General features: G+C 40.3%; 1 protein-coding gene across 2 annotated transcripts in view; it reads right to left on the bottom strand.

Annotated features, from left to right (window-relative positions):
- dlgap4b (discs, large (Drosophila) homolog-associated protein 4b) overlaps nucleotides 1-12357 on the bottom strand; it is a 92136-nt gene that overhangs the window by 26308 nt on the left and 53471 nt on the right. For both annotated transcript variants that reach the window (XM_063910726.1, XM_063910725.1), the window contains exon 3: nucleotides 10166-10214. The gene's annotated coding sequence lies outside the window, so the exon portion shown is untranslated. The remainder of the gene's footprint in view (nucleotides 1-10165; nucleotides 10215-12357) is intronic.

Here is a 12357-nt window from a genome sequence, read left to right as displayed (position 1 = left end):
ACTTGTTGACCCTGAGAGATGAAAGGTATAATAACGGAGGTCAAGCGTTCATTAGCGACAACAGACCAGTGCACCGTCTGTGTGTACAGTATAGTGCTCAAAGTTAACAGTGCACACAAGAATGTTAATGTGTGTCTGTGTTTGTGTGTTTCTTTACACCCGGCTTGAAGCGTCTGGTGGTAGGATCTCCCTGCCTTGTGCACTGGGGAGCTGCCATCTGCTCCTTCAGTGGGTAAAAAAGGGGCGTTTGGCACCACGTCTCACTCATGACCTTACTCATTCTCACAGCCACCGCAACCTCGGAGCCGCAGGCAGTTGATGCTGCTGGACAGGAGAGGGCGATCACACTCAATATAACAGGTTTCAATCTCCGATGTTTTCATACAGCATGTCTCAATGTTGCAGGTTTTACTTGTTCAACTAAAGAGAGAATTATTTGTCAGTCACTGAGTCTGAAAGAAAGCTATTAGTGATGTTACTTCTTTGAGGATGTCAAATGTTTTGGCATTTATTAAAAGTCAAGAAAGTCCCACAGCAAAACCTTTTACATACACATAGGTTTCATTTTTATTCTAGAGGTTTTAAGGGACCCTGTGATGATAAAACAGAACAGAAAGACGAAAAACCTAAGATCTGCTCAACACATTTTTAAAAATGTGTTGTCTATCTAATGTTCACTTTTATTCATCTTAAATGTACGTCTAAAAAGTACAGGACACAGAAGGAAAAATAGCCACCAGCTACCATTGCTTATCTATCCAAAATAGTACAGTGCTTGTACAAAGGGACAAATGACATGAACATGATTGAAAGGAAAAAATAACTTTTTAAAACCCAAATAGTTTAAACCCTTATGAAGACATTCACATTTGAATGATACATTTTTTTCATTCCAGGAACGATCTTTCAGTCTTTACCCAGCTTCCCTCTATTCAATCAATTTTTAAAATCCTGTTCGTCAATATTTATAGTGATAAAAACACTAAATGAGAATTTAGTCAGCTTATATTTATTTGGTAAACACATTTCCTGCCATGAAATAGCTCCAAACACAAATGGACTCCTTACTGAAAGACAAGGTGAGAATTCGTACCAAATATTTTCCTTGACAAACGTAAGCTTTGGCCGTCCTGGAAAACACTTAAACCTACTGCTAGATAATGTCTTTGGGTTGTCTATGCCGTATCATTTGAGATGCCAGATTTTTGGTGTCCGGTTGCCAGTTTCTAGATTGGCAAATCTGTGGGCGGCCAGATTTAGATTAGAGACTGTGCAAAGGACATCATCCCTCATCTGAGCAACACTGTACAGAGAGACAGTTTGTCAGAGCACGGCTCAGTCAGTCAGCCCTGCGCCCATCTGCTCCATAAGCTTACAGCACTGCCCTCGAAGACAGGGGGCAGCTCTGTGTGTGTGTGTGTGTGTGTGTGTGTGTGTGTGTGTGTGTGTGTGTGTGTGTGTGTGTGTGTGTGTGTGTGTGTGTGTGTGTGTGTGTGTGTCTGAAGCCAGAGTTTGTTATATGTACCAAGGGAAGCGAATGCTTACAGGCTGCCGGTGAGAAGGAAGGCACAGAAGGAAGTGCGTAGGGGGGGAGAGAAAGCTGTGGAGAGAAAGGTGTGGCGTTTGACGGCAGTGAAAATGAAAGCAATCTAAAGGGACCGAGATTGTGTGAAAAATGAGTAAACCGTGTAAAAAACATATAAAGGATGAGAGACCATAAGTGGGGAGGAGTATAGTTGCGAGGAGGAAGAGTTTTTAGTTGAAGAGAGGTAATCAGATGATACTGGAGGAGGAGATGTGTGTCAGTTAGCGAATGTTCGACGCATGTGTTCATCCCAGAAAAGGTGTGAGGGTGTAAATGAGTGAGATTATGTGCGGCATATGCATGTGCAAGAAAATGATTGCCCACGACTGCTTTAAAGATTTAGAATTTTCTTAGCTTTGTTTTAAGTTATGAGGACCCATTGAAGTGAGAGGTAATTGAATACTTTGTCAGTGACTGAATGCCTCTGAGTGATTGCCAGCGGAGACACTCAAACAGCCACTTGTATGTATGTATGTGTGTCACGTAATTATTAATAAATAGTGTGTATGAGTGCGCATGCAAGCGAGTGTGTGAAGCAGGCTAACCTTGCCCTAATTACACTGTCTATTCCATCAGTGCTGTGCTCTGGCCTATTTTCACAGCTATAAATTTACCGCACTCCCCTCTGTTGTGATGGATGACCCACTCATTTTAGCCCATCTCTGAAGACTGTGAGCCAGAAAGGAAATCAGTTAAAGACAGTGGCACCACTTCACTGCTTTTGATGCCGATTTTGGTGCTTTCCATGTCCTCCTTAACTATTTCTGTGTATGAAGTTAGAACATTGAAACAAGCATGGCATAATACTGTTGCCATTTTTGTTTTTTAAGAGTAAGCAAAGCCTACAATTAAAAAACAGAGAAGTCATTTAGTAGCTGAACTTGCCACCTTAAGATGTAGAATATTTAAGATTAAACTAAGCAGTTCTTTCTGGCTGTTACAAAGTATTTTTGAATACGTAGTCCAGAATATCATAAAATGTTAATTGGTGGCTAGCGACTCAGAGGCTTTGCATTGACAAGCATCGTTGGTTTCTGTCAGAAGCACTTAAATGTAGGCCCCGTTATATATTTTATATTCTTTCACTGCTCCTATCCTCTAACTTGCCTGGAGGGAAGCAAGTGCAGAACCAAGAGAGGTCAAAAAAATGATGAGTGAGATGAGGTAGGTAGGTGTCGGTCAGCAAGCTTGCAGTTTGGAGAAACAAGCAGGAGTAAAGGAAGAAAAGCTGAACAACTACAGCTCTTGAAAAATTCAAAGACCATTGCAACATGATCAGTTTCTCTGGTTTCACTATATATATGTGTGTCTTTGAGTCAAATGAAATGTTGTGTACTTTATTCTACAAACAACTGACAAGTCTTTTGGAATTCCACAGACATGGGAATGGAAGGCTGCCATACATGTAGAGATTGAGATTTAAGAACATTGCGTGATCTCAAAATGTATTTTAGCTACCTGAAAAGATCTGGTTAAGTGTATGCTTTATTCAGTAAGTGCTTTTTCTCTGCATCCGACAGCCCATTCAACATTGAAGCGGTTATCTACGTACACTGCCCGGCCAAAAAAAAGGTCACACTCTAATATTCGTTGGACCGCCTTTAGCTTTGATTACGGCACGCATTCGCTGTGGCATCATTTCCACAAGCTTCTGCAATGTCACAACATTTATTTCTGTCCAGAGTTGCATTCATTATTTTTTTGATCTTGTATTGATGGGAGATTCGGACCACTGCACAAAGTCTTCTCCAGCACATCCCAAAGATTCTCAATCGGGTTCCCGTCTGGACTCTGTGGCGGCCAATCCATGTGTGAAAATGATGTCTCATGCTCCCTGAACCACTCTTTCACTTTCACATTTGAGCCCGATGGATCCTGGCATTGTCATCTTGGAACATGCCTGTGCCATCAGGGAAGAAAAAATCCATTGATGGAATAACCTGGTCATTCAGTATATTTAGGTAGTCAGCTGACCTCATTCTTTGGGCACATCACGTTGCTGAACCTAGACCAGACCAACTGCAGCAACCCCAGATCATAGCACTGCCCCCCAAAGGCTTGTGACCTTTTTTTTGGCCGGGCAGTGTATATTCTCTTTAAAACCACCACATCCCTTTGAAGATACTTTCACTTCACTGAACACAAGTTGTTGCTCTACCACTGCCTCCATTGATTACGTTGTTTGTCATAGTGTGAGACAGAAACTAACCCTTTAAAAACTCAAGGTCACACAATACTCATTTACAAGCTAAGCCAATAGAAGCAGAGGTAGACCAGCACGAAAAATCAAGGGTTTCTGGTGGTTTAGAAACGGGCAGCAAGGTAAAGTTCTGAATATAGTGTAGACAGATAGCCTTTTTTAGGTGTGCTTGAATTAGTTTTACTGCTGTCCCCATCCACAACATTGCCTAACTTCTGTGGCGTAACCCAGTTTTGCATATTTATATAATAATATATATTATAAAGAAAAGTTGATTCAAGATTGAATAATATCTCAATCTTATTTATTATCCACAAAGTTAACAAACACAAATGGTTTCTAAATGTTCGCAGTATGGTTCGGGCTCCAAAGTCAAGTCTGACTGCAAATCAGCAGATAATAATTAATCTGTAGAAACTGTGTGTGGATTTAAAAAAGAAAACAAGGGAAAGTGAAAACAGTTAATCCTAAAGCCATATGATGGTATACAATTGTAGCTTATTCTTTTGACCTTCACCTGTTATCCCTGTGGCATGCATTATCATGGGCCATGTTCCATCAATACCATCGACTTCGACCTCTTTGACCTTGATTTCATCGCTTTGTGAATCTGTTGTGACAATCTACCTGGAGTTGTGAAGGCTACTGTGTAAACAGCACAGAGGAAATCACGGCCACAGTGCAATTGCGTTTAGATGTCATAAATATAACGAACAACTTCCCTTCATCTCAATCAGTCACCACTTTACAATAACTACATTGTGAAATAGCTTCACAACATTAGGAATCAAACAGAAAATCTGACTTAGATTCACATGTGTTGTAGTCAAACCTAATACAATACTCAAATTCCTATAATTAGGTTTAAAGAATTATTTTCCATTCAACAATTGTTCATTAAAGTGCAGAAGAAGCTCAAATGAGGCTGCAGCAGCCTGAGACAGTCAAATGAAGTGGGTATCTTCCAATGTTTCTGTCTTCTGAGCACAAAATTCCCCCCTTTTGTGTTTCCCCACTCACAGTGTTTTCATACTGAGCCGGAGGAGAGATAGTGACACAAAGAGAGAAAAAAAATGTAATAAAAAGACTGTAACTTTGAGAGATACCCTTTTGAGTTGGCAATTTCAGACAGTTGAAAACTTCATATTAGCTTCAGCCGAACTTTGGAAGATTTTGCTGAGAATGAGAAATGGTGATTTCCTCTTTCATGTAAAAAAATAGGGTAATACCAAAAAATGTCCACATATGTATGGTATGTTAGTAATGTATTTTGATTGCCTTGGATTGAAAAGATAAGATGTAAGACATTCTTTTAATTCTAAAATATGCAGGAAGCAACCTATCTGAACCCAATTTTAAACTAGAGACACTGTGACCAGACATGGCCAATGTTACTTTATTTGAGAGTGTATTTTTAGATTGGGAATGACACAGAGATGGGCGTCTCTCGCTGGGTCTGCACACAGAGGAGCACAGTGGGAGGAGAGGGTTGTGGGCTACAGCTGTGGCCTCTGTCTCTAGATTCAGGGCAAATCAAAAGGACTAATGCAAACAGACATAGAGTGCGCACACTATGCACGCACACTCTCAGACACTTGCATATTTTTTATGGATGCACAGGCACCATCAACACTCTCTCACAAAGAGACACACACCATATCCCTCACAGAGTAAGGATCTACTTCAAAGGCTAAAATATCCCAACAATATCTATAATACTGAAGGCACTTCATGCTGTAAAACCTAAAGCATGAACCTCAGCTTTTCTTTGATATCAAATTTTCACATCATATCACAGCAGTTTCTCCAATTATGTGCTCTGGTGATCTGACAACATGGATAACGTCAATGATCATTATTATTTCATATTTAAAGCCAAAATCAGCCTTTTATTTTTAAGAGAACAAGCACTAAAGTTGACCTCCAGAGGGCAAGACGAAGTTAAAGGATCGGGTAAGAAGTGGTTTGATGTTTTTTTTTGTTTTTTTCTCAAGTTAACTTTGGTAAGACCTGAACATTTTAATGAAAGCTCTCAAATCTTACTCCTAAGCTTCAGCTCAGTGATGTCCTGTGCTGTCTGTGAGTGGAAGCATTGCATGTGTATGAGCTATGAGCAGTCACCCACAGCTATAAATCCCACCAGGATAAGCCTTAAACCTCTCCCACTTCAAAATGCCCTTGGCCTGACACACAATAGCTGGTTCAGTCCAATACATCCACACAGCCTTGAACTCCCTCTCTTCAGAGGAAACAGCAGCAGCAGCAGTGCAGTGAGGCTTCTTGCTGAGGAAGGGAAAGGTGAAAAGTCACTTCCTGTCGAGATGCGAGTGGCAATCGTGTGATGGGGGGGAGGACAGGGGTCCCCTCTGGACGCCAAGTGGGTCAACACTGCATTCACGGCTCACAATCCCCACCTGACGTCACAATAATACCCTAATGGCCGGCTTTCAACCTGTCAATGGCACAAGGATGAGACGTTGCCATGACAACAATCATAAAGCCAGCATATACGGGTTTTAAATCACACAGCGCCGTGACATTTAGGAGATGTGAACTACATCCCTCAAATGTTCCCCAAAGTCACATGGATGTATTATGCTGCAGGTGACTCCTATGAGCAGCAACGATTATCTATGGTTACTTGTAGGGCTGCGACTAATGATCATTTTCATTATAAAATAATCTGCAGATTTTCCAGAACCACCATTTGGTCTATAAACTAACAGAGCATTGTGAAAAATACCTTGAATTCTCCACATTTCAGAGGCTAAAAACCCAAATTGTTGGCCATTTTTGCAATAAAAATAACTTCAATGATTAATTGATTATCACGTGCACCAATCGAAAGTCTGCGGTCCTGCAGCATTATTCTTGTGGCTGGAGTAATCACCAAAAACGTCTGCAGGCACCATAAAATACTCTTTATGGTGTTATTCGGTTCGGAGTAATTTATGATATCAATATCATGTCAAACCTATAAAGATATCAGCCTTCTATGCTCAGGCTCAATCATTTGATATTAAAAAAGTTTTAAAGTACTTGTAACTCACTCCTCGGAAAAGCTTAATACCATTTTAATGTTTCTTTCAAATCACACAGAGCATTGGTTATTAAATCTGTAAAGCACCTGCCTGTGAAGCGAGATAAATATCGTTGAGCGTGAAGTTTTTTCCCATTGTGGGAAATAAAACTAAATCTCTCTTTCTCGATTTAGATTCTTTGCAGGTGTTTAAAAAATACTTGTAGCTCGGAAATAATGTGACAAACACAACTCCACATCCTGCTTGATGCTCACCTTACAACTTCTTTGATGGCACCCAGAGGATTGTTGACATTTTTCTGGATCTATCTTTATCTTCTTATTAATAGACACATGCATATTCCAGCATTTAGACCACATATGTTGTAAATGTATTATCTTTTTAATTTAGACACAACATCTATTGCTCTTCTGTCCGTCCTGGGAGAGGGATTCCTCCTCGGTTGCTCTCTCCAAGGTTCCTTCCATTCTCCCCAATTAACGGTGGGGTTTCTTTGGAAGTTTTCCTTGTCTGATGTGAGGGTCTAAGGACAGAGGGTGGGGTACTCATATTCTGTACAAACTGTAAAGTCCCCGGAGATAAATATAAAACCTGTGATATTGGGCTATATAAATAATCTTTGATTGATTGACTGTTATTTCTTTTTCATGTTGAAGCAGCTTCGTAAATGTAACACACTCCACCAGGGCTGACATTTTTCCCATCTCAACAATATTTGGATTTACAGCAACGTTTTGTTTTTGGCACAGCTGTAAAGAATGAAAAAAGTGGTGTTGTTCTATCGTGTGGTTCCAAAGTGTGTTTTATAAATTAGAGGCTGTTTCACTACATTTTAGGTCTTCCTAATCAACTGGCTCCCAGGAGGTTTCCATCATACCGAGGCTTAAATATCACCACTGAGACTCATTATCTTTTTAAACTGACAATAATCAGTGGATCATCTTTGCTGATGGGACTTTTGAGTCAGAGAGTATGTTAACCTTGACATAGTAACACAGAGTGACATTAATTATTTATTTTCTACAGATGATATTCACCATGTGAGTGGGCTGTGTGCTTCGTCCTGGTTTATTAGAACAAATGTTTTCTTGGCTGTGACTCATCTCTGGAAACCAAATATATACTTTGCTTTTTAAGCATCAGAAATATTTAAAAAAAGCTAGAAAGACTAGGAATGTTCACATGCAGCAAAAGTAAATAGGAGGAAGTAATTCAGTATTTAGGATACCCAGCTTATGTGCTATGTGTAGGACAGTAAGAGCACTTTGATGTCGTCTAAAAAGCACTTCCAAGCCCTCCTCTTACTGTCTGCACCCATAAGAGGCTTTTTAATAGCACAGGATGAGCACTTTGTTATGCAAGTGTGCAAAGAGACGAGACAAAAGAAGTTTTACACTGTGATTCAGGAAAACTGACACGACGAGGAAAGAGTATTGCATCAATCACAGGTCTTCTGTGCAGCTTTGCTCACCTGCCTACATTCTCATTCACAGAGTGTGCTCTGCTTTGATCGCAATGTTTCAATATTGTCGTCGTATCCTTTCTGTCTTTGCTTTTGCAAAGAGATCATTGATCTGATTATCCCCTGGCAAATGCAACGTGTCTCACTTTGACCTAAAAAGGAAAGCAGGACTTAATCCTCCGTAGAGAGATTGTTAGCGGTTACTGTACAAAGCGGGTGTCAAACGCAACCCCCAGCCCCAATTCTAACACCTCTAGCATGGCCCATTGTGAATCTTATGTCAGCTACACCCTCTCATCCTCCACCCAAGGGAGACTACCATCAGGGGCCTTGAGAGGAAGCCCGTGATTGGAGCTTCCTGTTATCTCCTAACAACAGCAACACCTCTGGCAGGCCCCCTGTTTCTGCAGAAAACTGGCAATATGTGTGAAAATGTGTGTGTCTGCTTAGGTGTACATGTGCCTGTGTGTGAATGTCAAGTGGTATATTTGTATGCAAATGCGTGTCTCAGAGTGCATGTGCTTTTCGGTGATATAGGAGGTGTGGATGCCAATATAAGAAAACACATAGACGGGTGCTGTGTGTGTGTGTGTGTGTGTGTGTGTGTGTGTGTGTGTGTGTGTGTGTGTGTGTGTGTGTGTGTGTGTGTGTGTGTGTGAGAGAATGAAGGGCAGTGGCATGACATTGAATATGTTGTTACATGTGAGTAGTGGTCATGTTTGTGTGGGTATAATCCTTAAATTGAATTTGGTGCAGCACTGTGAGTACCATTTCACATCTAATAAAGTGGCAGAATGGAGTAGAAGCCATATATAAGCACTCAAAACCAGCCACTTTCGAGAGGCAGAGCCGCATGTTTATGGCTGGGATTTGTACAGCTTGTTCTCAGTGATATTAAGTAAGACCATAACACAATGACCAAGGGTGTGTCAACTATTACCATCATGTTTCCTTTATGTTTTTATTGTTGTACTCCAATGAAGAATTACATTAGAAATCTCCATCTTCCCAAGTCATTTTATGTCCTATAAATCATAAATCCAGTGAAAAAAATCTGCCAGTGTTGGTAAAATGTTTCAACCTGTTCCCTTTGTGTACAAAACAACTCATAATCTTTAAAGCTTCACCACTCAAACATTGTATTTTAACAATGGATGGATTTAGATCAGATATTTTCCTATCAGGTTGGAAACTTTGGGAAAGTGAATACTGTACATTTTCTTTAGTTGGTTACACACTCCTGTTGACGTTGATGTGCTCTGTGATTTTATGCTTTGATTAGTGACACACCCTATCAAATACAAAAAAACATAATGTTTAAAGGTTGTGATTTCACTGTTACACTCCTGTAAAGTTGTTCCTCACATGTCAATCTTATCCACAGTGCTTCTCTGAAAGCTGCAGCTTCTTATCTTGATTGGTACCAGCAACGACCACACTTTTGGCTTTGGTTTGTAACAAAACTACACAAGCTTCTGGAAAACTCGCTGGAAAGTCTCACATCCTCATGCATTATTAATAGCGCCTTAAGCTTTTCCTTGTGCTTAGAATGACAAAACAAAAACCAGAGGTAGCAACTGTGTGGCATAATACTGAAGGGTGGATTGTGTTTGATTTGAATTTCACTAGCTTGTCATGCAGTGAGTCAGCCTTTGATGTCCCGTCAGTGTGTTTGCAGGGAATAGCAATTAGCTGCTAATAAATGGAGTCCCTGATGGTTAGTGAGGAGCACAAAGGTAAAGTTAACGGTTAGGGATCCAAGGCTACGGCTCGGTGCGTGCATGAGTGTTTGTGTACTCAATTTTAACTTTTGGTCGGTTTAATTAATTTAAAAGCAACATTACTGGTTGAGTGCTGAGGTCAGGCAAAGGACTTACATTGGCAGCTCATTTTTCAGAAGCACCGATCTGAGTAGGAGGAGGTTTCCTGAAAGAGATACGACGGAAAATGTGTCAGTGTTTATGTATGTCACTAACCACTAAAAACCATGTCATGCTTAACTTTCTTACAAGAAAACACAGACATCTTCTGGCAGAGACACACAACACACACATACACAAAGATGGGATGAGTAGGCTTTACCATGCAGCATTGCAATTGGTTTAAAATGGTCAGATTGAGAACCAGCGCTTGAGGGCAACTTATGTTCAGGCTCAGGCCAGTGAAGTATCTGTGAGCAGCTCCACCTCGTTGTCAACTTTACTATTCCTTGCCCTACTTTCTCTCTTTCTTCTTCCTCTCCCACACCTTCGAGGGTAGTACAAAAGCACCGACTCGCTTTAGCACATTTCAATGACGGCAGTCTCCCACTCATCCATATTCCAGTCGCTTTTATAACACTGCAGTGTTACAGAAACTATGACAATGTTGGATCAAGGCTCTTGTCTGCAAACACTCCCCATGAGTCCTGTCTGGTAACACTGCAGAGTCCACACTGAAGAGTTTGATCAGTGCTCGGACACAATGTTGTGTACACTAGTGTGTTTGTTGGTGTGCCTTAGGACATGTAAAGTTTTTACGTGTATGCTTGAGTTTATTACGTTATTTACTTAGGCCTCGATACTTGTTTTAAGTGAGCATCCTTATCCTGTCCATCACATTTCAAACACTGTCCCTTTTTTCTTTTTATCATATCCAAAGTCACAGAAGGAATTGAAGCTTCTCAGCACAAACTACAAAAGACCCTTACTTTGACAAGAGCCATCTTAAATCCAAAGGGGGAAAGACTCTGAGGTCATACATCAAACTGCATCCTGCTCTTATTGCATTATTGATTCCTCTCTTCCTTGGATATTCAGTAAGAAGACGCCTTTGTTCATCAGTTTCACCACCACTCAAATACACAGCCTGTAGAAAGGTATAACCCTGATATTATTATTCAAATGCAGCTGTGTTCAGTGCTTTATGGCTCTGTTTTATTCCTTTATATATATCAGACTCCCGGTATGAAAACTCTTGGGTATTCTCTTTGAGTTTGGGCATTCATCTGTTGGTAGTCTTTGATGGTGGCACACAAACAACTCACATATTCAGCAGGAAGAAAGCAACGGCATCAATGAGCCTGATTTTGAAACCACTAAATAGGCTGTCTTCTAAAATCACCCATTGCATATGTTTTAATTATTTGAATGAAGGACAAATGCTATGATCTTCTAACATATGTTGACCGTACATCCCATACCAGGTTGTAAACAGCTGGTCGTACTTAAAAGGAGCAATAATTTAAGAGACAATTTGTAGTATAGTCTTCATTACTATGGTTTATTAGCTACAGTATGTGTTTATAAGTGTATAGTCCTCTTAAGTGTGTAGTCAGCTGAAGCTAAGAATAATTTTGTTTTTGTTATCTTAGAATAAGCCTTTCATATCCTCCATCATGTTTCCAGAGTATCTCCCGACAGCCACTGCTTAAACTACATTCTTTTTAAAGTAAAGGTAAAAAAATATGTCAAAACAAAGTCTGAATATAATGACTGAGGAGTTGGAAAATATGAAAGCATGATGGACTGAAATGAAACCAGGAGACAGGTGGCAAATGTTAAGCTGTCGCTCTGGTTGGCTTTAATATCATGATACTGCAGGATGAAGCGGCTGCCCTTCAGCCAGCTTTAGAGGTCCCTTCAGCCTGATGCTGTCCCCATTGGCTGAGCGACCCCTGTACCGACCCAACATCCTGCTGGACCAATCCGGTTTACCCCTGTGTAGAAAACAAGTATGTCTAGTATGTTATTGTCTTCAAAAACACTTATGTATGAGATCTATGTTCATGTTCTGTTGTTCTCGTTGATCACGGCTAAGAATCATTACTTCCTCTGCTCTTCATTGCGCAGAATGTTTTTTTCTATTCCTTTTTATTCAGTCACACATGCAACGGTTGTTGTTGTTGTTGTGTTGTTGATTGGTGTTGTAAATACGACAAATAAATGATGTAAAAAAAGAAAGTTTGCCACCGTGGTTAGCTTTGACTTTTGGGATAGAATCAGCAAACACAGTCCTCAAAAGTGGTGTGACCTTTTGCACTAAAATGTCAAGAAAAACTGAACACACACACACACACACACACACACAC

This window comes from Eleginops maclovinus, chromosome 20, assembly GCF_036324505.1.
Source record: "Eleginops maclovinus isolate JMC-PN-2008 ecotype Puerto Natales chromosome 20, JC_Emac_rtc_rv5, whole genome shotgun sequence".
Taxonomy (NCBI): domain Eukaryota; kingdom Metazoa; phylum Chordata; class Actinopteri; order Perciformes; family Eleginopidae; genus Eleginops; species Eleginops maclovinus.
The sequence above is the reverse complement of the archived record's forward strand: the minus strand, read 5'-3'. Positions and strand labels throughout refer to the sequence as shown.